At 43.0% G+C, this 26,434-nt stretch overlaps 1 protein-coding gene across 6 annotated transcripts in view; it reads right to left on the reverse strand.

Annotated features, from left to right (window-relative positions):
- The window catches only part of MAP3K20 (mitogen-activated protein kinase kinase kinase 20), a 177,923-nt gene that overhangs the window by 135,665 nt on the left and 15,824 nt on the right, over window positions 1-26,434 (reverse strand). The window lies entirely within an intron of this gene.

Below are 26,434 nucleotides of genomic sequence, written 5' to 3' on the forward strand. Positions count from 1 at the left end.
AGGGATTGCATTAAACGTGTAAATTGTCCTGGGTAACACTGACATTTTCACAATATTAATTCTGCCAATCCAGGAGCATGAAATATTTTTCCATCTCTTTGTGTCTTCCTCAATTTCTTTCAGAAGTGTTCTATAGTTTTGAGGGTATAGATCCTTTACCTCTTTGGTTAGGTTTATTCCTAGGTATCTTATGCTTTTGGGTGCAATTGTAAATGGGATTGACCCCTTAATTTCTCTTTCTTCAGTCTCATTGTTAGTGTATAGGAATGCCATTGATTTCTGGGCATTGATTTTGTATCCTGCCACGCTACCAAATTGCTGTATGAGTTCTAGCAATCTTGGGGTGGAGGCTTTTGAGTTTTCTATGTAGAGTATCATGTCATGGGCGAAGAGGGAGAGAGATTCCAGATTAATGTATTAGCTCCTGGCTTCATAATGTATTATGAAGCCAGGAGTGTCTTAAGAGCTTACTTGGTTCACTGAAACTTGAGCACAATGGCAGCCTACATGTAATAAGTCTGAGATGCCAGAACTTTCCCGGCATGGCACAGGGGGGAGGAATCCAAGATTTAGCAAGAAAACAAAGTTGGAGTGGATTTATCCTGTGCAAACTGCACATCCACCCACCTACCCCAACTACATCTCCCAAGAAGGACCAGAGACTCTCCTTTCACAAAGACATCTAAAAATACATTAGAAAGGAATAGGGCATCTCCAAAAAACTCTGTGACCATTCTCATTTGTAGACCAGGTATGACCACAGGAGATGCTACTACTGAGATAGGCTTCTAGAATTCCTTGGGGATGAAGGGATTACAGGAGCAGCGGAGGCCAAGTAGCAGCACTTAATGCCAAAGACAAGACTGGTGCATTTATCATAAAAGGCAACAGGGACATTACTGATACTCAAAATGCTTTTTTTGCCCACAGAAATCTCCAGTGGTAGATAATTTATCTTGGCGTCTCTAAGAATGAAATCAGCATGGAGCATACTGAGTATTACGTGATCTATAAAACTGAAGAAATTCTAGGTCTGGTGGCCACTAAGTGACACCAGAGAGAGTCACAGCTTCATACCCAGTCTCTAGGCCTGGCCTGGTCTTATAGATCCTGGGCCCTTTGATCATGTGCCAGGTTTCCTTGAGGAAAACCTGCAGTTCTGCTACAGGTCTAGAAAGTCTTACTCTAAGAGCACATCAAAGGTACCTGCTGTCATTTACTAGGTGGAAAGTACACTGGGGAAAAGGAAATACCTAGTGGTTTCAGGGATGACTAAACACTCGATCTGAATTGATGCTAAGTTCCCTACCAGTTGACTGAGAAAGAAACCACTTGAGCTCGATTTATAAATGGTTCTGTGTAATATATTGGTACAAACTAGATTTCTGTAGCCCCAGTCAGGGGTAATCCCCGAAGAACAACTTCTCAGGAAAATCCTCCCAGTAGGCAGCACTTGGGCAGTACATTTAGTGACCCACTCTATCTGGAATGAGAGCTGTCCAGAAGTGTGGATTTACACTAATCCATGGATGATCACATATGGTTTGACTAGATGATCAGGGACTTGAAAAGAACAGGATGGCAAGACTGATAAGAAGAGTTTTGGGAGACAAACATGTGGATGGACCTCTCAGATCGGGCACAGACAGTCCCATAAGCAAGCTCATCATCGGGCATCTACCACAGAGGAGATGGCTCGATAATCAGATGAACAAAATCATCCTCTCTGTAGGTATCAGACTCTTTCTTGGCCCCCACAATGCTGGCTCAAGTGGCCATGGTGACAGTGATGGAGACTGTGTGTAGGCCCAACAACACGGACTTTCCCCTCCTCAAAGGTGAGCAGCAGTAATGCTTGTAACTAACAGCATCTCCATCAGTTACCCATGGCATGCCCTCTTCACCATTACAGCATTCCACGCTGCACGGCTTCCGAGGAAGAAACCATTCCAGAGCACACAGAAGTGCAGCAATGGGTCGAACCCCTGGGATGAACTGGTCTCACCACATACCCATTCACTCAGAAGCAGCCAGCCTAACCAAAAGGTGGAATGGCTTAGGAGGTCTCTGTTATATCATCAGGCTGGGAGACACATCCTAAAAGCACTTCTGACTTATAGAATGAAGCTTATGCTTTGAATAAGCTGGATCTGGGAATCAAAAAAGGGCAAGAGAGAGGCGCCTCAATGGTTCAGTGGTTGAGCATCTATCTGCCTTTGGCTCAGGTCGTGATCCTGGGGTCCTAGGATCGAGTCCTGCATCGGGCTCCCCACGGGGAGGCTGCTTCTCCCTCTGCCTATGTTTCTCCTCTCTCTCTGTGTACCTCATGAGCAAATAAATAAAATCTTTTAAAAAGGGGGGGGCAGAGAGGTGTCTGGGGGGGGTTCAGTAGGTTAAGCATCCAACTCTTGGTTTTGGCTCAGATCATGGTCTCAAGGTCGTGAGATGGAGCCCAGTGTTGGGCTTCATGCTCAGTGGGGAGTCTGCTGGAGATTCTCTCTCTCTCCCTCTCCTTCTGCCCCCCCCATCCCACTTGCATACACACAAGCACAGGTGTACACTCTCTCTCTCAAATAATTAAATCTTTAAAAAAAAAGTGGGAATGATTCCCCTCACTACTGTATCTAATAATCTATTTGCAGATTATTATTATTATTATTATTATTATTATTATTATTATCCCAACAACTTTGAGCTCTGCTGGTTTGGAGGTCTTAGTCCCCAGTGATGGAAGTTTTCTACCAGGGGACACAATAATGATTCCAGTGAATTGAAATACGATACCGCCACTTGGCTATTTTAGCCTTTTTATGCCACTGAGCCAACAAACAAAAAAAGAGGTTCCTCTACTGACCAAAGCGATGGATCCCAATTACCGAAGGAAAGTTGGGTTGTTGCCAAACAGCGGGTGCAAGGAAGTCTATGTCTGAAACCCAGGAGATTCTACGCCATGACTCCCAGTACTTCTATGCCCAAGAATAAAACTTAATGAAACACTATGGCAAGCAATAATAGGCAGGGCTACTGAGGACTCGGAACCTTCAGGAATGAAATTCAGGTCATCCCAGCAGGTAAAGACTCCCGGCCAGCTGAGGTTTTAGCTGCGGGGAAAATGAAATAGAAAATGAGCAGAAGGAGGAAGCCAGAGATCATGACTAATTACAGAAATGAGGACTGTAAATAAGGATGATAGCAGCTTGGTGTATTTTCCCCTTTGTTTGATATCTGCATATCCATATCTAAATATGTACACTTATTTGGGTACATCAACTATTTCTTCTTTTTCTTCCTTTTAATTTTTTTCCTAGTTTTACTGAGACTGACGAATAAAAATGGTACATATTTAAAATACACAGCATACTGGTCTGATACACACAGGCACTGTGAAATAACCACAACCATGCTAATTAACACATAACTGTCACCTCACATAGTTGCCTTTTGCATGTGTGTGATGAGACCTCTTAGTAAATTTCACGCCGGCATCAATTATAGTCACCATGGTGTATATTAGGTCTCCAGGCCTTATTTATCTCGTAACTGGAAGTTGTACCTTATGTACCACATTTTCTTTATCCGTTCATCCATCAACTCCACTTCTTAGGTTGTTTCCATATCTTAGCTACTGTGAATAATGCTACAATGAACAGGGAAGCACAGATTTCTTTTCAAGATAGTGATTTCATTTCCTTTGGATATATACCCAGAGGAGGGATTGCTGGATTATATGGTGGCTCTATTTTTAATTTTTTTGAGGAACCCCATACTGGTTTCCATGAAGGCTGTATTAATTTACAGTCCTACCAACAGTATATAAAGGTTCCCCTTTATCCACATCCTTGCCAACACCTGTTGTCTTTTGACTTTTTGATAACAGCTGTACCAGCATGTGTAAGGTGATACCTCATTATGGTTTTGATTTGTATTTCCTTGATGATTAGTGATGTTGAGCATCTTCTCATATACCTATTGGCTAGTTGTAGGTCTTCTTTGGAAGAACGTCTATTTCCACCATAATTTGTGTACAAGTTGTTAGAGGTTAATTTTATGATTTAGATTTCGGGTAACAGAATATTCAGTGGGACTATAATGGAATTTGAAGAGAAATTAATAAAGTCAGCAATGGATACAATGACTATTGGGACTGTGTCATTGGGGAAAATGGTAAGAACTTCATTTGTACAAAGGACAGCTGATTTTTCCTGGTAAAAGCACAGAGTTGCTTCATTATGATATGGAAGTTCAAATGTGTGTGAAGGGCATCCATAGACGCTAAGTAGCCAAAGGCATGAACTGTCCCCGTCAATAATCTGCTGCCTCTCAGCACTGTATCTACTGTTTTTTTGTTCTGCCTTGTGATATAGGAGCTAGACAACCCTACAAGCGTTTTTTTCTTTGCCAGCTGGCACAATGTCAGGCTGTGTCAGTAAAGGGCACTGGAGGGACACTGCAAGGCACAGCAGAGGAGGAGACTTCTCTTCCTGATTCCTGTGGGATTTTTTTCTCCAGTGGCCGTGGTAGCCAGCAGCATGCACAAGATCCAATGTTCCTCACCCTCAAGTGTTTTATTAGCACCCCCAAGGGAGGATTCTTGTGGTTCAGCGTCAGCCTACCACACCCCACCAGGTGGCCTCCTGCACATCAGCACTGGCCTATGGCATCCTTGAGAACTTCACGAGAATCCCAGCAGATGGCTATTTGTGAGCCAGCTCCAGCCTGTGACACATGGCAAAGCCCTCCAACATCCAGTAGGCTACAGCCGGATCCTCTCCAGGGAGGTCTACCCTTCAGCCTTGCGGGGCCTTCCCTGAGTCTGTTCTTCTTCAGCTCTAGAGGTGCTGGTAGCCCCGTACATTTGCTATTCTTATATTCTTTAGAGACTGTTAAGAGTTAACAGTAGTTGACCTTTTGCTAGTTAGTAATTTTATTTTATTTTTTTAGTTAGTAATTTTAATATTAAATTTTCACTGTTTAAATTGTGGTTTCTACATCTTGACTGGATCCTCACTGATATAACCTACTCTTCTGAACTGAAGCATCTCCCATATTGGGGAGAACTGATATACCCCTGGACTGGATTTACTAACTGTACAAACTGCACACTTTCAAAACTTACTTATAACTACTTTAAACAAACCATCATTTTGATAATATTTTACGTGAATGACAGGAAGTTGTACATTTTTTTAAAGATTTTATGTATTTGAGAGAGAGAAAGAGAGCATGAGTGGGGGCTGAGGCAGAGGGAGAAGCAGACTCTCCACTGAGCAGGGAACCCGATGAGGGGCTTGTTCCCAGGACCCTGAGATCATGACCTGAGCTGAAGGCAGACGCCTAGATGACTGAGCCACCCAGGCGCCCCAGAAGTTGTAATTTCTTGAATGAAAGAAGATAGTTTAAAATCAAGTCTAATATGCCATGATGATGCAGATGCAAACAATGAGGGTGAAGTGGCATAATTACTACCAACGTCTAAGACAAGCCCTGCCATTAAGGACTCTCTCACCTTCAAAGAATCCAGTAAGTCTCTTTGTCGAATATATTCTCTGTTTCATACTTTACACTCCAAAATCACCGTATGCAGAACAGAGTCTTGTAAAAAGCTTAGGGGGAAAGTGTGTGGGTGTGCTTGTGCATCTATACGTACGCCTGTGGCTCCTGAGTGTTCACGGCCACAAGGATCAAACTGAGATGCTCAGGCAACCCAAGTAACCAACACATGAAGTACTTTATAGGTTACATTTTTTACTTGCTGCTTGTCTAAATTGCTCCCCCACCACAAACCCGTCACGCAGGGACAAGAATCTGGAAGTAATTCCAAAAAATTAAGAGGGCCATAAAACTCTGTGGTTAGTTCTTGCTCCCCCAACTAGACTCATTTACGTTACTAACTTCAGATCTTATTCTTTCAGGCCCATCTAGTTAAAGAAAGGCTATTATCCCCTTAAATGTAAACAGAACGATAAACTAAGAAATATTCTGACTTCAAGGAAAATGGCATTACAAAGGGAAAAGAAACAGGACATAATTAATCTTAAGGTGTGCTACGTGGCTAGATCTCTCCATTTGTAAAATGGAGCAAAAATAGCTGGCCTCAGATAATATGCTTTCAGGTCCAAAATTTTCTGACTAAAATTGTATAAAAAACAGAAAATCCCCTGAGGCAAATCCCCTGACATACCATAGACTTAGATCTGTATTCTTGTCACTTCTCTCTCCATTTATCACTCTCCCAAGCACCTGCCATCCCGTCCCCCCTCCTTACCTTGACTAAAGGCAGGTATATCACTCGAACTAAACAGAGAAGGCCTTTATATGACTTAGGTGTTTTTCTAATATACCTTAGGGGGAAAGAGGACAGTGTCTCATTATCAGGTGCCAAAAGAGATTAATAAAAATTTCTGTAGCCAAAAATGATTTATGTCGGTTTGCCTCATTCAGATACATTTTCTAGATGAGCACTCCTCTAGACTATCCTAATATTTGTTCTGTACTGTATAAGCTTGGAAGGTATTAATCAACTTTTCTGTACAATTAAGGAATATTTAAGTTACAATCTAAGCAGTGAAATTTTATTAAGAAAATAAATAGCAAAATAGATGATGTGTGTGAGTGCCTTGGTATTACTTTCATGTAAATAATTCAAGTAAATTTCATGTAAATAATTTCATGTAAAGCCAATTCATATAAAATCTTATCTTTTTATTATTACAAACTTCATCATTAAAAAAACTCTTCAATTAACCAAAAATTAAATATGCCAACGCATTCAACATTCCCTATATTTTTGAAAAAAAAAAAAAAAGACTCCTAAAAAGAGCTGTGGGTGGGAGAAGCCTTTCAATGGAATAGAAATGTCTGCTAATTTAATATTCTACTATATATAAAACGTTATTTTTTTCTTTCGCTGTCATAGAAGCAATAAAAGTAAAACAAGAGGAATATACACAATCTGATCATTCCAGAATTTTCAAAGAAAGATTTTTTTTTGGAGTAGCTTTCCTCACAGAGATAACAATGGAGGACAGAAGAGAGAGCTTCATGTGGAAGAAGAAAACGGAAAAGAGACAACGATCTTCTCTTATCACTGATCTTGGTTTTTGTCTCATTCCTTTATTGCCACTCAAGGACTGGAACAAAAGAATCATTGCATTAACACTTTACTTATTATTAAAAATAATCGCCATCACTGTAATTCGGGAAAATGAACAAAGGTAAAGAATATATTGTTATCAAATCAGAAATAATTCAGCAAATGTGGACTTGGTATTTGCAGTTCTCAAAAAGCTGCTGCTTGCTTAAACGCACATTCCAGCTTTTGTTTTTTACATGTTGCATTTTTTGTAGTGGCACTTACACTTTTTGTGCTACCATGAATTCCAAGAATAAATTTCAGTATGTTTTATTAGGCAAAAAAAATAATGAGGAAGTATAGAAGTTTACAAGAACATATGCCTACTTCATAAAAGAAACTCTTTGGGGCATTCTTAAGGGACTCAGCTTAACACTCCCTAGTCTTTCAGATATACTTCATAGATAAATATTTTTTAAAGGCCAATTCTTTTATTTTTATTTTATTGATTGCATTGTTAAACGCTAATGAAAATTGCATCTTATTATAGGAGACTTAATTATAAAATTATAGAACCGAACTTCACTAATCCTTTAGAACTGATAGTTCCAGGGTGCCTGGTGGCTCAGTCAGTTGAGTCTGACTCCTGGTTTCAGCTCAGGTTGTGGTCTTAGGATTATGAGATCGAGCCCTGTGTTGGGCTCTGTGGTCAGCGGGGAGTCTGCTTAAGGTTCTCTCCCTCCACCCCTCCCTTGAAATGCACATGCTAATAAATAAATAAATCTAAAAAAAAAAAAAAACCCAAAGACCTGATGCTTCCAAATGACCAATGAAGTCACCAGTGTCACCACTCAACAACACAGATCCAGTTTGCTTTAAAGGAAGTTAGGAATCTGGATTTTTACCTAAAATCATCAAACTTTTAAATGTTGACCATGAATTTTTAAACATTAGACTACTGTGGGACATATCTGCGGGACAGACACCCCCATGAGCTACCAATTTGGACCACGTTCTGACTGACAACCCGGGAGGACTGGCACACAGCTAGCTACACAGCGCAGAGGCTGTGTGATGCTTCCCACTGTGTGATGCCAGGCCAACTTCACTCCCGCAGGTTACTGTGTGTAGACTCTAGAGTGTGCAGCCCTCAAAGTACAGGCCTTGCAGGTCTGTTAGTTGGGGTCCTTGGTGGCGTAAATATTTGTCCTCTGATGGTAGGTTTATTAAATTCTGACACAGCCAAAAGTTATTGAAACTCAATCTGTGAACACATATGTTAACATTCACCTGTGCATTAAGAAAAGAAATACACACTGTTCAAGGTGATGCACAGATGCACTAAGCTACTGCCTTTGTCTTCAAAGAGTAGAAGGTCAAGGAGATGAGGAGAGGGGGATTTAACAGGATTAAGAGGTAAGCACTGAAATAAGTACGTGGTGGGAAACCTGCAGGCGTGGAGGCAAGTGAATCCAAACGGGGGAATCTAGGCAATAATACGGTACTAACTTTGTATGGTGACAGATGGTGACTACACTTACCGTGGCGAGCATTTTAGAACATACATAACAGTTGAATGACCATGCTGAGGACCTGAAACTAATGTAATACTGTATGTTGACTCTACTTCAATTTAAAAAAGATTTAAAAAAAAGGGGAGTGCTGAGTTTGAAGAACACGGGCCAGATGTCATGATAAGGGTAAAGAAAAACAGAGATTTTGGAAGACTGGATAAGATAAATTATGGGCAGAGAAGGGAAGCTCAGGCTTGTTCTTTTCAAGGTGAAGTAGCAGTTCTAAGCTGTGAGATGCTGAGGGGTTTACCCCTAAGTGGCTGCAGGACAAAGAAGTGGTGGTGATAGAAGTCTGCAGTCGGGCTCAGAGGGCCGTAGGGTGGGTACCAAATTGACTCAGGATGATGGTCAAAGACAGCGCAGAGATGTTAACTGAGGCAGGCACTGAAGCCCAGTACAGTGGGAACATCTGCAAGATGAAGTGGTTCAGGTGGTTATATGGAGAGAGATTCAGGGATGAGACATGGTAGCAAATGGAAAAATAGACTAATTTTCTTATATAGCTTATGAACTGATTTAGTCAAAGAGGACATCACTTATTTTGATTTAGAAGTTGTATTTAAAAAGACTCTGGGTTTTTTCCTAAAGTTAAAAATGTATCAACTTACTATATCTTACTTCTTACAGAATTGAATTAATAATATCTTTTTTTAAAGATTTTATTTATTTATTCATGAGAGAGGCAGAGACATAGGCAGAGGGAGAAGCAGGCTCCCTGTGGGGAGTCCGATGCAGGACTCCATCCCAGGACCCAGAGATCACGCCCTGAGCTGAAGGCAGACGCTCGACCACTGAGCCACCCAGGTGCCCCTGAATTAATAATATCTTAAAAGAGGATCATCAAACATTCCTTTAGAGGAAATAAATAGATCACACCCCACCTCCAACAAGATTTCCTAAAATACTAGGATGAGAAAGATATTTGCTATATCAAATGGGGACCAAAACTGGGTGGCTCAGTCGGTTAAGCATCTGCCTTTGGCTCAGGTCATGATCCGATCCCAGGGTCCTGGGATGTAGCCCCACATCGGCTCCCTGCTCAGTGCAGAGGTTGCTTCTTTCTCTGCCTCTGCCCCTCCCCTATCGCTTGTGCTCATGCTCTTTCTCAAATAAAATCTTAAAGAAAAAAGTGTATTTCTGAAAATGTATTATAGAAATATCTTATAAACATAGATAATTCAGCTAGGTGGGCTGAAAGATGGACTCAAAGAGAGAAATAAGAAATTTCGGAAAGGTTTTTGTGTGTAGACACAAATGGTGGGTCCCTCTGTCTGGCTCTGGGTGCTCTTATCCAAAGCTGACATGGTCGCAGGACACTCTGCCTCTTTTCTAAATTGCTCTCTGGGTGGAAGAGTTAATGGAGGATCTACCTCCCCCCACCCCTTTCTGCAGGCCCTGCTAAGATAAACAGGTGTGAAATGTTTTTCTCTGTTTATATACAGTTCTTAAAAAGGACAATTTCTTCCTAACTCATCCTGACAAACGGCTGTGGGTAAACATTCCAGATCCTTTATGAGTTTGCTAAAACAAAGAGGAAAAAAATCCACAATGATAAAGGAAAAGCCGTATTTCGAATACCACCCAAGTAGTGAGTTAGAAGTTCTTTATACATTTTCACCTACAGAGCAAATACAGATTTCTTCCCCTTATAATTACCAAATCTGGAGCAAGCCAGAAACACAGAGTTCTACAGCCTTATTGGTTAACAAACAAATGTTCTATTTGTATTCCCAAAGAATACTACAAAGAAGGTGCCAAGTGCCCAGATAAATGCAAATTACACTTAACTTAAAATGTCTGTAGTGTTTCTCCAGCTATCAGCTAAGGCCTGGAGAAACTCTTAAGTAGAATTCATGTTTACTTTATACCATATGTATGCAGAGCCTCATGACAGCAAAGAAATTGGAGGGGAAAAGAAAGATAAACAAGGAGATTAAAATTCTGGGTCATCAACAATACTGTGGGAGAGGTGAAGCAGAAAATATCAAAAAACATATAAGGAAACTTCAAAGCACTTTGCATGATTCAAAACAAAACAGGAGGTGAATTGCCGAGGTGTACAGAACAGGCCAATTATAAAGATATTTTCCCTGTCTCCATGCTAAAAGTAAGATTCCATGCAATTGGTCGGCTCCGCTTTCTTTTATTATTATTATAAAAATAGCACATGCTCACTCTTTCCCATTTTTCATGGCCATACACAACTCTGGATACATTCGTCTGTGCATTTTTTCCAATTATTCCCTTAGAACAAATTCTCAAAAGTGAGGGTTGATGGGTCAAACGACATTTCATTTCCAGACTTTTGTGACTCTCCCAAACCGCCCTCTGGAAGGTCATGCCTGCCATTTTAGACTTCCACTGGAAGTCTACACTTCTGGGAACCCTGCCCGGCTCTCCTCTGCAGGCCTCTCTCTCAATGGCAGCTAGCAGGTCTCTTGCAGCACTTGTTTCATGGGGCCTGGAGGTAAGCAGGGGGCCCTCCTCGCTCATTACCACTTCCAGACAGCCCTCCTCGCCTCCTCCCTAGAAGCTGAATGCTATGTCATTCGACTGCATCATCCATCATCCCTCACTGCTGCCAAATGATACCAAGAGATGAGTGTGCCCATTACGTACCCCTTCACCACTGTAAGTGCCATCATTCCTTCCCACCTCCACCAATCTTGTATGGGGTTGGTGCGGGGGAGGGGGGGAGGATATCTCCATATTGTTCTATGATGCCACCATAAGGATCCTATATGACAATGATTCTCCACTGGGGGGAAGATACCAACTTCTGGCAGATAGGGAAAGGGGAAGCAACAGGTATAGTATCATAGAAAATGTGGATTTTAAAAGTTCGGGAAACACTATACTATAGGCAAGTAGCTAGTTACTGGCAGCTTTTTTTTTTTTTTTTTTTTTTTTTTTAGATTTTATTTATTAACTCACAAGACACAGAGAGAGGCAGAGACACGGGCAGAGGGAGAAGCAGGCTGGGATCTGGGATCACCCCCTGAGCCAAAGGTAGACGCTCAACCCCTGACCCACCTAGGTGCCTCTCGACAGCTCTTAAAAAAGAAAGCTCTGCTGAAATGTGCTCAACAAGTGACAGAGGAGAGTATAAATACTGGGTGTGTTCAGACTGTAAGCTGCTGAACTAACCACTATCACAACAGTCACAAATGCTGAAAGGGGCCTGGGTGCCGGGAAGCGTGCTGAGTGTCCTCAGGGGACTACCCCACCTGGCCCTCAGGATCACCCCACGAAGCAGGCCCTCTTATTATCTACATTTCACAGGAGAGGAAACTAAGACCCGGTTAAGTAATGACCAGCGCAGCCTGGAAGTGAGTGTCCACTGCCCGAGTCTGGAGCGCAGGCTCTGAAAGCACGTGGCTCTACAGCTTCCTAGGGACTAACGCCTCCGTCTTCAGCAAAAGACAGACGACTTGGTTTAGAACCGGCAAATGAAAATTCATTCTATGTTCTTCCTAAGTATTTCGACTGCCACCTCAGCCAGCGGACGGATTCCCTGTTAAGGACATGCTGCCAGAAAGAAGTTTTTCCTGGTTTCTCTCGAATGGCCTTGATCTCAGACAGTTATCTCCTCAGAGTCACTGACAATTTCCAGACGACACGTGTCACGCACCCTGGAGTCCAGGAAAATCCCTTCTGTTGTCTCTGACGGCCAGGCCCGGGGAGCCCTCACCCCCAGCCCTCCCTGCCTCCGCGGCCTACTGGAGCGCCCCGGGCCTAGGCCCCCTGTTCGGGTCTTCACCACGAGACAAGCCGCCCCGGGTCGCCGGGCCCCTCTCCCATCTGCTCACCCCTGTGTGACCGCGCACAGTCCAGCCGGACCCCACCTCCAGGTCCCCCCAGCTCCTGAAACCTTGCCCTGGGCCCTCAGGCCAGCAGCTGGACACCCTGCCCCTGAACGTCTTCCCTAACCTGCACATCGCCTTCCCCGACGGAGGCCGGGCTCCGCTCCGCAGGCCGCCCTCTCTCCAGGGCAGGAGCGGGTCCCCCTCAGCACTTGCTCCGTGGGGCCTGGCGGTGCGCAGGGTCCTCCTCGCCGCTCCTCATTACCTCCTCCTGACCGCTCTCCCCCTCCCTAGAGGCTGACTCTTACGTCATCAGGCCGCACCATCCCTCATCCTTCACTGTTGCCAACACACACCAACAACTCCCAAGAGCTCTCTTCGTTTCTTGAGGGTTTTCGCTCCTGGCTCACTGACATCTTCCCCAATTACTATTCTTGTCTCATAGTGTGGGAACGTTCACATGCACGTAAACGAGGCTCTGGCACTTGTCCCCTCAAGCCCTTGAACTCCGCTGCAAGGATCCAGTGCTTCCCCACACCTTAGTCGCGCATTCCTTTGCTCACACCCTAGACCCAGTAGTTTCAATCACTGCACACCCCCCCACCCCGCTTCTACTCCCGGCTCCTCCTGTTAGCACCTGGGATCCAGCGGCCCCACGGCCTATGACCACCCGCACTTCCTTCCCAGCTGTCTTCCCTTCCTTCCTTACCTTGTTTAAATTCCTTACCCTTCCTTTGGGTGCATCCTCACCGCCCTCCTTGTGCTTTTAACTGCCCTGTACTCAGGAAGACCACAACCCTCCAAAACCCCAGGTCTCGGTCTATTCCACCCCTGCACCTGCTGAGCTGAATGTGCAGCTATCGCTGCTCAGCAGCCGTCCTAGGCTTCCTCGGTCCCATGGTTCTTGGGGTCTTGCACACAGATGCTGATTGTTTCAGCCCCTTTTGTTGAAAACATAACCCTTGCCTTCGCTGCCTGGCCTTGGGGCCTTGGTGCCTTGGTGCCTTGGTGCCTTGGTGCCTTGGTCAAAAATCTACTGACCAAATATGGATCTATTATTTCTGGACCGTGTTCTGTTCCACGGTCGATCTACAACGTGAACACCACCGAGGCTTGGTGTTGGGGCTTTACGGTAAGTAACGAAACGAGGTAGGACATCGTGGAAGGCCTCCAACGTGGTTCTTTTTCAAAACTGTTTTGTTTGTGCCACGTCCTTTACATTATCACACAGGTCTTACAACCTGCTTGTCAATTTCTACCAAAAACTGGCTGGTGTGACAACTGGGCTTGTACCGAACCTGCAAATCCATCGCAGGAGAACCGGCATCCTAACAGCACGTTCTGACCATGAATGTCGCGTATCTCCCCGCTTACGGACGCCTTCTCTCGGTTCTCTCAGCAGCACTTGATAGTTTGCGGTACAATGATCTCGCATAGTTCTCTTGTTACATTTATCCTTTAGCATTTCATATTTCTTTTTAGAAATAGAACTTTATATTTTAGTTGTGGTACGTAATATAAAACTTAACGTTTCAACCACTGTCTGTAAGTGTACGACGCATGATGCATTAAGGACGTTGTTCACATTGTGGCACAAAAGTCCCCACGATCCTCTCCCAGAATTTGTTCATCATCCCAAATGGAAATTCTGTATCAACTTATTGATACTCCCTATTCCCACTGGCCCCTGGGTACCAGTCTGCCTTCCGCATCTGTATTTGCCTACCCTAGGCACCTTGTATAAGTGAAATCATGCAGTAATTGTCCTTTTTGTGTTTGGCTTTTGCTTAGCATGCCATTTTCAAGATTCATCCATGTTCGGGGATCCCTGGGTGGCGCAGCAGTTTAGCGCCTGCCTTTGGCCCAGGGCGCGATCCTGGAGACCCGGGATCGAATCCCACATCGGGTTCCTGGTGCATGGAGCCTGCTCCTCCCTCTGCCTATATCTCTGCCTCTCTCTCTGTGTGTGTGTGTGACTATCATAAATAAATAAATAAATAAATAAATAAATAAATAAATAAATAAATAAATAAATAAATAATTCATCCATGTTCTAGGGTGTACCCCAATTTCATTTATTTTTTAAGGGATGAATACTATTGCGCTACCTCCATATACAATACTTTGCTTATCCTTTCCTCTGTTGATGGATATTTGGGATGTTTCCAACTATTTCATAGTTTTATTGTATTGTAAATGGTATTTCTTTAGGGTGCTAAATCAAATATTTCACCACTTGTATCAAAAATGAACTCCTCATCTTCTCTCACAAATCTGTTCCACCCACAATCTTCCCTATTTCACAAGATGGCAAATACATCCTCTGTCTCCTCAGAGCAAAGCCTTTGGGCCTTCTGCGACTTTATGCTCACACAACATGTCCAATAAGTGAGCAAATCTGTGTAGCTCTATCTTTAAAACAAACCCCAAATGCAACCACATCTGAACTGCCTCCACGGCAACCTTCCTGGTCCCAGACACAAATACCTCTCACCAGGATGATAATCCTAACTGGCCTTACTGCCCCTGCCTCTGCCCCATATGGTCTTTTTTCAACAGAGTTTATCCAGAGTAGCCATATTAAAAACACAAGTCAAATAATTTCACTGCTCTAACCCAAAGCATTCAGTTGCTCACTATCCCCCCCCCCCAAGTTGAAATCAGAAGGTCTTACAGTTGCCTACCAGGCTCTATGCCATTCAGTCTTGCTCCGTCTCCAGCCTCACTTCCTGTTCCTCCCCCCCCTCCCCCCGCATCCACTCCACAACAATGGCCTCCTTGCTATTTCTCCAATGCAACAGCTATGCCCCCACCTGGCATTTGCCTGTCCCCTCAGGGAGTTTTATCTACGTATAAGCACACGGTTCTCTCTCTCTCTCTCTCTCTCTCTCTCTCTCTCTCTCTCTCTCACCTCCTTCAAGTTTGTACCCAATAACCTCTGCCCAACCCACCTTAATTTGCAACTCTGACCCCATGTTGGCCCTCCTGGTTTCCCTTAGTCTGCTGTTTTTTCCTTATATTTTTTATATAAGCTTTTTTTAATATAAACTTTTAATGTGGGAATAATTTCTGATGTACAGAAAAGTTGAAAAGATAAGGCAGACAGTCCCGTTCACCTTGTTTCCCCTAAATTTAACATGTTGCACCACTCAGACTTGTCAAAGCTGAGAAACCACCACTGGTGCATTACTAATAACTAAACTCTAGACTTTATTTGGATTTCACCATTTCACCATTTTCTCCACCAATGCCTTTTTTTTCTCCCTTCCTATTCTAGAATCCAATTCAGGATACCAAATGTTTGCTCTCCTTGCGTCCTTAACCTCTTCTGGATTCTGACAGTTTCTGCCAACAACCCCGAGAGGCAGTACCCAGGCGTTTTGTAGAATGTCCATCAATTTGAGTTTATCTAGTGTTTTCGTCATGACTAGACTGGCATTACAGGTTTTGGGGAAGAAGACCACAGAGATGAGGTGTGTTTCTCATCACATCACATTGATGCGGCTTATCCCTAGTGATGCTAACCCAGATCACTTGGTTCAGGTGGCACCTGCCAAGTTTGTCCACTGTATAAAGTTACTGAGCCTAAAGTTCCCAGTTTTTCTTTTTCTATACTCCAGTCTTTGCAACTGAGTCACTAAGTTCAGCCCATATTTAAGAAGGGGTAGGCATCTTTATGCTTTAACATACAATTTAATTAATGTTTTATTCCCACATTTGAAGGTAAGCTCTAAAAGGACATGAATTATTGTCTATTTTATCACCGGTATGGCTCCAGTATCTAAAACAGTACCTCGCATGTAATAATATTTGTTGGACAAGAGAACACCAAAAAGGAGATTTGCTAGTAATCTGTTCAGGTCATAGCTTCTTACAGCAACAATTATATGCCCCCCACCTAGTAAAGTACGGGCTTAGGGGAAAAAATCACATACGTCATTCACGCTAAGGTATTACTAACATGTTGAGTTACCTTTCTCAGTAGTATGTGCAGTTTTATTAGGAGAAACTATCTTAAAGAGTGGAATTATCAATACCAAAATTTTAAGCATTAGTAATAGGATTAAATAGAGAATATAGGTCAACTGCCTAAAATAGTGGCTGCAAATAATGGGAACTCAAGAAATGCCCACTTTCTTCTATTTCTTTGCCCTACATTTAGGAGAGAGAGATTCTGGAGGCTCAGAGGGTCTTCCCTGGAACCTCAAATATATACTTGTTCTACCTGCCAACAATTTTAAATTATTTTTGAAACAAGGCAGAGTATAAATTTTTAACATTCCACATTCCTGAATCCAGTTAATATTAATCTCTGAATCTCTTACTAAAAAGTCTGTTCCTGGTCTGTTCGGCAGATGAGGTAAGTCTACCTAGAAGCAGAGTTTCCCACATATCCTCATTTTTCCGAGACATGTACCCTGGCCCTAGCCACAATTCCCGGGCTCTTCGGAGTATAAACTCTTTCCCAAGGAAGAATGCAGATTACACTTAGGGCCTTAGTTTGTGGATAAGAACCTGTCCTGAGATTTTAAGGGGAAAAAGTTGTCCCAGTTTCATGACTTTAAAGATTCGCCCACAGTTGAACTGGTTTAGGAAAAGTCAGTTTAGATGCCAACGAACCTGCGTACTATATTTAAAAATACCCATCCGATGACATAAAAGCGAATACCTGTTGCTTATGATCAACTCTACAACTACAGTTTTTTTTTAAATGTATGTCTTTTTTTTTTAAAGATTTTATTTATTTATTCATGAGAGAAGAGAGGCAGAGACACAGGCAGAGGGAGAAGCAGGCTCCATGCAGGGAGCCCGATGCAGGACTCAATCCCAGGACTCCAGGATCATGCCCCAGGCCGAAGGCAGGCACCAAACCGCTGAGCCACTCAGGGATCCCCTGAGCTACCCAGGGATCCCTACAACTACAGTTCTAATAACAGAAGCAATTTAGTTTCCCACTGAAGGAAGTGCTGCTCTACATGTTTTAAAAATTTAATGAGTTAAACTGATTCTGTTCATTAATTGCTTAATATAATCTCTCTTTAAAAGCAGAGCAGCCATATAGTCCCCTCCTCTTTTCACAGAGCCTGCACACACACACTCACCAGACATTTCCATCCTTATCAGTGTAGCTGATTTTACCAGGCACTATTTTCTGACAACCAGCAACAGGGATAAAAGTCATATTCTCAAGTCATTAAGATTCCAGCAGTCTCATTTCATCTAGGACATATTAATTTTTCTCAGGTCATCGATCAATGAACATCTGATATTAACAGAGCTAAGAAAAAAGCATCTTGGGTTTCTTTTTTGGAAACACATAAAAAAAAGGGGGGGGGGGATCCCTGGGTGGTTCAGTGGTTTGGTGCCTGCCTTTGGCCCGGGCGCGATCCTGGAGTCCCGGGATCGGGTCCTGCGTCGGGCTCCCTGCATGGAGCCTGCTTCTCCCTCTTCCTGTGTCTCTGCCTCTCTCTCTATCTATCATAAATAAATAAACAAACAAACAAATAAATAAATCTTTTTTAAAAAAAGTAAGAACCATGGCCAGGAAAATCCTCCCTAGCTGCTATAGAATAGAAGCTTTCATTCAAAGACAAATGAATTTATTAAGAACTCAAAAACTCAGCCAAACATGAAGAAGGAAAAGCTACAAAGTAGACTAGGGATGGCAAATTGTATTTTTTCTAGAGTCAGGAATACAAGACCTTTCTATAAATCTCACAAGTGAAAAAAGCTGAGGTGTGAACACCAGGTTTATTATTTTGTTTACTTATGCCCTATAGATGTACAGATTGTTTATAGTGAGCTCAGGAAATACAAAGATCAGTAAGATCTAGATCCTGTGCTCAAGGAGTTGACATATAGAAGAGGGTAACGTTTGTTCTATGTGGCCCCAGAGCCAGAGCCCATTATCAATGCCTAGAAGTTACACTATAAAGAACTTTCTAGGGATCCCTGGGTGGCGCAGCGGTTTAGCGCCTGCCTTTGGCCCGGGGCGTGATCCTGGAGGCCCGGGATCGAATCCCACGTCGGGCTCCCGGTGCATGGAGCCTGCTTCTCCCTCTGCCTGTGTCTCTGCCTCTCTCTCTCTGTGTGTGACTATCATAAATAAATAAAAATTAAAAAAAAATTAAAAAAAAAAGAACTTTCTAAGAATTAAACTGTTCCAAAACTAAACAGCCTGCATCTCACATGTCATCAAAAGCAATATTCAGACAGGAACTGGGTATCCTAACCAGGAGCAGGAATTAGGCATGAATAAAAAAAAATTAATAAGATGGTCTCTATCTTGGGTAATTTCGTGTGACTTCCTGTCTTCACTAGAAAACAGAGAAGAAAATTCTAGATACCTATTTATTTATTTATTTTTAAAGATTTTATTTGAGAGAGAGAGAGAATGAGCAGGGGGAGGGGCAGAGCGACAAGGAGACTCCCCACTGAGCTTGGAGCTGAGAGCTCAATCCCAAGACAAGGAGATCATGACCCAAGCTAAAATCAGACACTTAACCAACTGAGCCACCCTGGCACCCCTAGATACCTTTTTAATACCCAAGTGACATAATCCTATTGTGAAGACTAACAGCCAATCATATCTATTTTGAAACTGTCTGAAATACTCATGGATGGCTCTTCTCCAATTTTTCAGTTGTTCTCTCTGTATCTGGCTCTGAATTTCTCAGAAATTCAATTTGTGCTTCATACTCTTTTTATAAAGAAAGAACCTACCTTTGTATTACACCAGTCAGGATACAACATTTTTATTGGAACGCATTCATTGGTTTGATTTCAGCACAATATTTAGAGCACGGCTGGATATTAATTAACTGGATAATATTAACTAACCGAAATGCTTATTGCTTAATACACCGAGATCAATAATACTTTAATGAAGAGTTGAAATAACAGTTTGCAATTAATGTTCCTCACATGGCCAATCTTAAATAACTTCCACATGCAAGTAAACATGTAATCTAACAAAGTTTTGAAAGGACTGTAAAAATGTAAAACAACTGAGCAGCAAAAATAAGGAGGAATAGGGGCCTTTTTTGCAGATTAAAGATTTTTATGGTCACATCATTAATCTGAAGAAAAGCCAAGAGTGATGCTCGTCTGCATGTAACTGCAATTCACAGATCATGATAAGAACATTATTTGTAATTCAGGTGACTTTCTAATCAAATTCAGTTCTAAACCCCCCTGGTTCTAGGAGAAGCCCTTCCTATGGCTGTTCCCCACCTACAATTACCTCTCCTCTAAGGTTTGTGCAGCCCTCAGAAACATCAGCAATACGTGCTTACTCGTTTAACATATACATTTGTTCAATATGTGTCTAATTTCTTAAATCTCTTTCGAGTAGTTCACCTGGGGTGGGGGGAGGTCTTAAATTATCAGCTCCTAGTAAGGAAACTGCCACGCAGAGACAGGCTGAGTGATGGATAGCTGCTCAGTATACCCTTTGTGTGACTTCCTGTCTTCACTAGAAAACAAAGAAGAAAATTCTAGATACCTATTTATTTTTAAAGATTTTATTTGAGAGAAAGAGAACATGAGCAGGGGGAGGGGCAGAGGGACAAGCAGACTCCCCACTGAGCTTGGAGCCCGGGGCTCAATCCCAGGATGAGGACTACGTTAATTATGAAATAAGATGAGGGATCCCTGGGTGGCTGAGCTGTTTAGCACCACCTTCGGCCCAGGGCATGATCCCGGAGTCCCATGAGATCGAGTCCCATGCTGGGCTCCCTGCCTGGAGCCTGCTTCTCCCTCTGCCTGTGTCTCTGCCTCTCTCTCTCTCTCTCTCTCTCTCTCTCTGTCTCTCATGAATAAATAAATAAAATCTTTAAAAAAAATACGAAATAAGATGATTTATTTAACAGTGCTTATTCTCTAAGTGATGATTTACACATGGTGCACCAAAGTCGAAGTATATGGCACTCTGAACTGTTTAAAATTTCCTAAGCAGGAGCGGCAGGGCAGCCTAAAGGGTAGAAAAGCTGGAGCATTTGTAAAAATCACACAGCAGGGACCTTCCAGAGAAGGCAAGAGCTGGGAGCTCCGGCACCACGCAGCTGAAAGAAGCCACCCCCGGCAGTCGGCACAGCCCGGTGGGTGCCCCCCCTCCCCCCGGAGCTCAGGGACAGAGGTGGGGCTGCGGGTGTGCCCACACAGGACCGTCCCCGAGGACGGAGCAGAGGTCAAGGGGCAGGCCCGGGCTGGCCGAGGCGAGGCGGGCAGGGGGGGAGGCTGCGGGTCTTGGGCGGGCTGCTGACCCGCTCTGTGCCGGGAGCCACCCGGGAGGATGGGGGCCCAGGGACCGCAGCAGGGCTACCTGGGACAGTGAAGATGGTCGGGAGGGCGACAGCATCGGGGAAGGCAGAGCCCGCCCTGGCCCTCGGGGGGCTCGCCCCAGGGCTGGGGAGGCACCACGGCCTGCAAACGCGGCCTCCGCACCTTTCCCCCCACGTAAGGTTCCAGCAAACCACGAACTGGAGCTTTCACCAAACGTGACCCCGATCGGCCAGCCTGACCGCAGAGGACGGTCGTGCCGTGCACCTGCCAGCGGACCGTTGTCCCGCGCTTGCGACGAGTCAGCGGCTCTTCGAGCCCCTTCTCCGTGTGTCACCCCACGTCACCCTCCTGCCGAGCCCAGGGCGTGGGTGCTGCAGAGGCGGGTGAGGGCCCGGGACGGGAAGGCCCCCTCGTGCTCAGGGACACGGCCCGGCAGGACCTGTGCCCGGCGGCCGGGGGCGACCGTAGGGATCCGACAGCCTCTAGGCCACTGCCGGTTTGACAGGGTCACCTGAAATTCCGAACCACCGCTGACACCCTGAGCACACGCACGTGCCCTCCGACTGCCGGGGACGAGGGGAAGGGCCCCCTCCAGGGGCGTCGGGCAGCTCTGGAAGGCTCGGCCGCCCGCTGCCAGGCCCCGGCGGAGCCTGTGACTCCGCAGATGGGAGGCCCCGGAAGGCGGCTTCTAACAAGCTCCCAGGGGCAGCCTGATGCTTCGGGGCCAAAGGGCACACTTTGGAGGACCACTGACCCAAATGGGGAAAAATCCGGAAGGGCCAAATCCTGCCTGGGGACGGAACAGCTGTGCGGGGGGTTGCCTCAGCGGAGCGCTCAGGGCAGGGCTCCTGAGTGAAGGGGAAGCGCCCAGGCTGGCACCCGGGGCGCGGGCACTCGAGGGCGCCAGCTCTGCTACAGCGAAGTCGGCCCTCGTGGTGCCGGGAGATGCCCCGCGGCCTGCAGACCGCCACCCGGTAAATCCCACACGTGCCAGACCTCCGCGGCGGTGCGGGCAGCCACAGTATTTCGTTTGCCTCAGTCCTATCAACGTACTTAAATACGGAGAGGATTTACGAAGGTGCTTCCTTACTGTGTTCAGAGTCAGGGGAGAAGAAAATAGCGTTCCCACAGATCCCACAGTAGACGTCCATGCAAAGGATTCTTCAGCAAAACGTCAGCCCCAGAACTGCAGAGCACAGGAAGGCGGGTCTCCCCGGGGCGAAGAAAGTGATAAAAACACTTGCCAGCCTTCGGTGAGCCACTAAATGCCGTGGTGGTGGTGAAGCCCGCGCAAGAGCAGCTTTTCCTTTTAGTTCTCTGTGTCATTTCAAGACCGTATTTTCTGTTTCTCACAGGCATTTCCCCCTTGACACAAAAGCTGCTTGGTAGTTCCTCTTCTTATGCCCTGTTTTGACATTTTGATGTTCTCTCTTTAATTATAGATACAGCATGGGACAGTTTCAAAACCTGAATTTATCTGGATTTCAACATTTCTACAACAAATTTGGTAAGTTTGTTGTGTGTGTGTGTGTGGTTTTTTTTTTTTAAATAAAGGGAGTGGTGCTTTGCAAAAGGCAAGGCAAAAATCCTCATATTTCACCTCTTGAATACTCTGTTTCCTTTCAGTTCTTTTGGGGAAACAAAAAGAATCATTTTCGTATCTCACACTTAAGTCTGGTTTCCTACTATCAGTAGGATACCCACGGATGTCAAGGTAATATAAATGCTCGCAGGTCTCCATCTCTTGGAAAAACATATCATGTGCAGACATGTCTGGTTTAACATATCATTAAATATACTGCAAGAGCAAAATGAAGCTGTTGTGATTAGCCTTTCTAAAAGGGTCGTGAAGCTGATGAACTAATTCTCTGTGCTGTGTGAGGTCAGTGCTTGGAAAGAGGACCTTGACCTGCAATGTCTTTCCCTGCCTTCTCCACTTCCTGCTTCAATTTCTGCCTGAACAATACTGTTCGATCTCAACTCATCTGAGATTTACCAAAAAGATACGATAATGACTTCTTTCCTTACCTTTATAATAATATCCTTCAGATATTATTTTTTTCCTGTTGAAATTCTTAACAAAAATAAATAGTGCACCGTAAGTAAATCTGCAACTAACATAAGCTAAATTAGCACTGAAGAATTCTTTGAAAAAAATCGATAGAAAAGTAAACATTAAACATTTTAGGCGCACATATTGAGACAGGAAAATTAGTAATCTGTGACATATTGAAGAATTTTATAAAACTCCATTCACTTGAACATCCTGAGAAAGTGACATAGACTGTCAGAGCTATAATTTTTTTTATTTTTTTCCAATTATAAAAGTAAATATATGGCTCACGCAGTGTTCATATTTGTCAAAACTGAGTGATCTGTGCACTTCATTGTATGTGAATTTTACCTCAAAAGGAAACAAAACAGTAAACACCTACTAAACTCTGGTAATAAAATGCATGCTGAAGTATTTAAGGGGAAAGGTACTGATGCATGCAACTTATTTTGAATTGCATCAAAATGGATTGATGGATAGAAGGACACATAGCTGAATATATATGTGATGAAGCAAGTATTTATGTTAATGACAGACCCTAGATGGTAGACATATAGATGTTCACTAGAAAACTCCTTCAACTCTTCTTTATGTTTGAAATTTTCACAATAAACTGTTGAGGGGAAATATGAGATTATAGAAGAATATGGAAAACAAAAGAAGTATAAGAAAAAAATAAAAACACCAAACAGACACCAAGCAGACACCCAAAACCTTACTATGTATGTATAATGCTTTGTAGCTTGCTTTACCACTTAGCGACATAATAACGTGCATTTCCTTAGTTCTCTAAATATTCTTCCAAATGCAACAGAATTCCATCGTACAGATGTAGAATAATTTTTTGCAGCTTTACTGAGGCATAATCAACAAATAAAATTGTAATATTTTAAAAGTATAAAACATTTTACTACACATATGTACCGTGTTACTTCCACTGTGTGAATCCTTTCATATCTATCACCTCCCATATTTGCCTATGTGTGTGTGTGTGTGTGTGTGTGTGTTTGAGAAGTAGCATAATTTAAAAGATAATTTGTTACAGAATACTTGGGTTGTTTCCAGTTCTTCACCATTATCCATCTGAGATGAGCAGCCTATTATATCCATCTTTCTGCATATCTCTGATTATTTCCTTAGGATGAAGTCATAGAAGTAAAATTGCTGGCTTAAAGAGAGTAAATATTTTAAGATTGTTGATACATTTTGCTAATCTCTTTCCAAGTAGTTTACCAATTTACATCCCTAACACACGATTACAAATCATAGCTAGCCATATTAATGCTTCAATTAAATGCTTGTATAAGTAAAATTTATCTGTAATTATTCTTCCTCCTAAAGAACAAAGGCTCTTTTAAATTTTTTTTTTTTTTTTTTAAGATTTGCGTATCTGAGGAAGAGTGAGTATAGGATAGGGAAGGGCTGGGGAAGAAGAGAATCTCAAACAGACTTTGCACGTCACTCAATCCCACAACCTCAAGATCACGACCTGAGCAGAAACCAAGAGCCAGATGCTAAACCAACTGTGCCCACCCAGGCGTTCCCAAAGGCTTTTTTTTTTTTTTTTAAAGCAAGTCTACATTAAGCCAAATGAGTATCCAAATCTTGGTTTCTAAATATCATGGTTTCAAATCAGGTACGCTGAACCTGGGCTTCTTGAAGAAATGGCTGATTGCAGGAACGAGATCAGCCTGGAACATCTTGTGCCAGGAAATAAGAAAATGCTAAAAAGTGATGGAGACATCAAAAGGACACAGGAACTAACTTGAAGGGACTCTTGCATTGGGACATTTTCAGCATGAAAGGGAATAACAACAGTAATATAATGTAACATTTTGAATTTTAAAAAGAATCTAAAAGTCTACAATGAAACAATGAATGAAATAGGTGAATAAATAAGTGAAGAAAGGACGGCTCTCACTTATGCTAGACCTTTTTGCTTTATAATAATATCTCATTCAAACAAGAATTGCCAACAGATGCTTAAAACATTGGGTAACTTTTGTTGAGAGAAGATATTTACATAGCCTCAGAGTATCTTCCAACAGCTTAATTATTAATTACAGATGGAAAAAAGGTATTTTTACTATGGAGAAACTGGGTGAACCCCTCTTAGTCGAGGGTTCAAAATTAGTATTACCAGTAACAAGACAAATGGACATCGTAGTTTCCCATTAAGATACGCCAAGGGCATATGACCGGTGAAGTATTCCTACTTCAAAACTGCATAACCTTAAACTAGGCAAGAGGAAGAGGAAATCAGATAAACCCAAAAAGAGGGACATTCTACAAAACAGTCCTGCACTCTTCAAAAATGTCCAAGTTTAAAAGACAAAAATGGAGAAAATGTTCAGTTAAAGCAGACTAAACAGATATAGCAATTAATGCAATATGTGATCCTGATTGGATCCTGGGTTGGAAAAAACTGCCATAAAAAGTCATTTTTTTGGACACCTAATTTCTGAATGATACACATTTAGGTTAAAATCCTACATAAGAGCAGGACTTTGTAGTTTCCAATTCCTGTCTAGTTTCCAATTCTTGTGTAGTTTCCAATTCCTTTGTAGTTTTCACCCCTGTACTTTCCTATGTCATTTTCCTAGCTTCTCAAAGATAGTTAAAAAAAAAAAAAAAAGGTATTATGGGGAGGGGACAAATAGGTTGCAATTACTGTTTTCCTGTCAAAATTTGTTTCATGACTCAAAAAGTCTTTCTCACATTCAATAACCATATTAGAGCATGTGTGTTGTACTGAAGCTGCAAGACCTAATGCTTATAAATATTAGCATGCTTAAATATTTTGAATATAAATTGGATAGAATTGGCTTATTTTCTCCCCAATCTGGTCAACTACAGATTTCAGAGTTAAGAACCACAGAACAGGGGTTCTGATCTCCTGGATTTGAACTGCCCCTCCTGAGGCACCTTAATATATTTTTCAGGGATCCCTGGGTGGCGCAGCGGTTTGGCGCCTGCCTTTGGCCCAGGGCGCGATCCTGGAGACCCGGGATCGAGTCCCACGTCGGGCTCCCGGTGCATGGAGCCTGCTTCTCCCTCTGCCTGTGTCTCTGCCTCTCTCTCTATCTGTGTGACTGTCATAAATAAATAAAAAAAAAAATTAAAAAAAAAAATATATATATTTTTCAAATCTCTATTTTCCCATCCATAAAATGGGTACAATAATGCTTGCCTGTAAAGGGCTTAAAAGTTCAGTAGATAAAAGAAGCTAGGTCCATCCAGAGTAAGAAATGGTTTTACTAATTGGCTACTATTTTTCTACCTAGCACCCTTCTGTATAGTGCACACACTGGCACTAAAAGCTATCGCTCCATAATGCTTTCCACAACCTCCTGGTACCCCAAGGCAGAAATATCTTAGACCTTCTCATCTGGCTTCAACAACTGGAAACCCAGCTGGTGATCATACAGTCACACAGCACTGCTGGGAGGAAATGCCACAAAGTGCTGCCATTTGGGTTTCCTTCTCTAATCAATTGCTATGGTTCACTGACAACAGTTAAGGAAAAAAAAAAAAAAGAAAGAAAGAAATCATCCAGGGGAGATTAAAAGATATTTATGGAAAGTTCACTTTAAAAAGACATGGGGAAAAAAAAACAATAATTAGCCAAAACAGGACATAAATAGAAATG

Source organism: Nyctereutes procyonoides, unplaced genomic scaffold (genome assembly GCF_905146905.1).
Source record: "Nyctereutes procyonoides isolate TBG_1078 unplaced genomic scaffold, NYPRO_anot_genome, whole genome shotgun sequence".
Taxonomy (NCBI): Eukaryota; Metazoa; Chordata; class Mammalia; order Carnivora; family Canidae; genus Nyctereutes; species Nyctereutes procyonoides.